This window comes from Limulus polyphemus, unplaced genomic scaffold (genome assembly GCF_000517525.1).
Source record: "Limulus polyphemus unplaced genomic scaffold, Limulus_polyphemus-2.1.2 Scaffold60, whole genome shotgun sequence".
In the NCBI taxonomy this organism is placed as follows: Eukaryota; Metazoa; Arthropoda; class Merostomata; order Xiphosura; family Limulidae; genus Limulus; species Limulus polyphemus.
Genome location: NW_013665670.1, coordinates 860,180 through 862,316, shown reverse-complemented (window position 1 = coordinate 862,316; position 2,137 = coordinate 860,180).

The following is a 2,137-nucleotide window of genomic DNA, read 5'->3' as shown; positions in this document are numbered from 1 at the left end:
GGATTGACCGTAACATAATAACGCCCCCACGGCTGAAAGGGCGAGCATGTTTGGTGTGACGGGGATTCGAACCCGCGACCCCCATATTGCGAGTCGAGCGTCTTATCCACCTTATCCACAGAAAGTTGTGTCAGTGCTTCAACAACTGTATTGACTAAACAATTACTGACAAACTCGTGGAGACATTTTAAAAAATATACAATCATTTATCCATCTATTAATTCACATGAACCGAAAGATTGAGGTGATGAAGAGAAATCCAATTATAAACATAAATCAACCATAAACACACACAAACTAATCAGAGTTGAAACCTGAAATGTAATGAAATATCAAGTCAAAATATCCCAAATGAGTTAGAAGTGAAAAACGGATAACAAAGAGTCTCATTATTGATTTCAATATTAATAAAGACACACACATGGAACATTATCTATTATATTTGTTGCACTGGTATATTTTAATTTAATGTTTAATTTTTGTATAATATATTCATTATAAGTGAAAAGTATTTAAATTCAAAGTATTTCAAATAGCTATTTCTGAATAAAGTATTTTTTCCTTTCGTTTTTCCTTTTATTGTTTTGCTTTCTTCAGCTTACTCTCTATAAATATTAAAAAAATCATCGAAATGTTTGTTTGTTATTAAGAACAAAGCTTTCACAATGAACTATCTGTGCTCTGCCCACCGCGGGTATCGAAACTGGAATTTTAGCATTACAAGCCCCCCACACTTATCGCTTATCCATTGGGATGCAATTATCAAAATACCTTTAATCATGATATTAGATTAAAACATATAGTATAAATATTTACTTACTCCATTTACTACGTAATTATTCAAAACATGAAACTTATTATTAAACTACTATACGAATAAAGAAGAAAACTTAACAATGACCGTCAATCATGTTAATATTTATAAATTTATTTTCTTAAATATTTTAATTTCAATCTCGAACAGCTTCTTTTCGCTATTTTTCTAGACAAGCTCCGATTTCTGTTTGTCACTCAAGGGACTCATATTAATGAATACAATAAACATTTCTTACAATAGTACAAATTCTATCTATTTACTCTCCTATTGAAGAATGCCTTACACTGTTTTAAAATAAATCTAACCCTTTTGTGTTGTATATTGGCGTCCAAAGTGCACCAATAGATAGATACACGTCAGAAAAACAATGATTTCCACATTTAATAATTTGTTAAAAATTTCTCATGATAACTGGCGTAAATTAACGCTGATCTTTTAAGACAAATGTAAGTTGTTAAGAAAACCGAATGTAAAAACTCAATGAAATGCAAAATATTAATATCTATATCATTGAGTTAAAAATACATTGTAATATTGTAATTTATGTTTATTTATCATTTTCTTAGAAATCTAATATGGTTATATGGTAGGTTGGTTTATTAAAAGGAGATAAATTAGGCCAAGCCAGAGACGTAATATATGACATAATAAACTCGTTTTCCTTATGCCCTCTACGAATCTACGCCAGAATTAAAGCTTCAATTTCTTTTTTTATGTTATATGCTTTGATTTACCAATAACGCACAACTTAATATATTTCAATACAGTGTATGATTTATTTGTTTGTATGTTGTTAAGCACAAAGCTACACAGCGGGATATCTGTGCTGTGCCTCTGCGAGTATCGAAACCCGATTTTTAGCATAATAAGTTCACAGACAGTATAATGTGAAAAAATCCACTTAACCAAACATATAAATTACTAACTGATTTTTGGTTACTCTAAAACCACAGTCGCTACGTTCAGTTATTCTCCACATTTATATACAATAGCCTAACATCTGATACTAAAAATAGTCGATGTAATGTCTGGTGTAAGATATGATATTTAGTTGTCATCTTGCAGTGGCATAATTCACATGAAATCATGTGAAATTAGACAGGAGTTGCATCAAGGCTAGTGGCAAACATACTGAGAGAGATAGTAAATCTGTGTAAAGAGGTGAGTTTCTACTGGAAATACATTTTCAAGTAAGGAAAATGTTAATGTTTGATAGTCTTGTAGTACTGTATGCATAGAATATTTTTTTTAGATTATTATGATGAACATTTCACATAAACCTAAAATTAAAAAAATACATACATACATTTCTATCTTTGG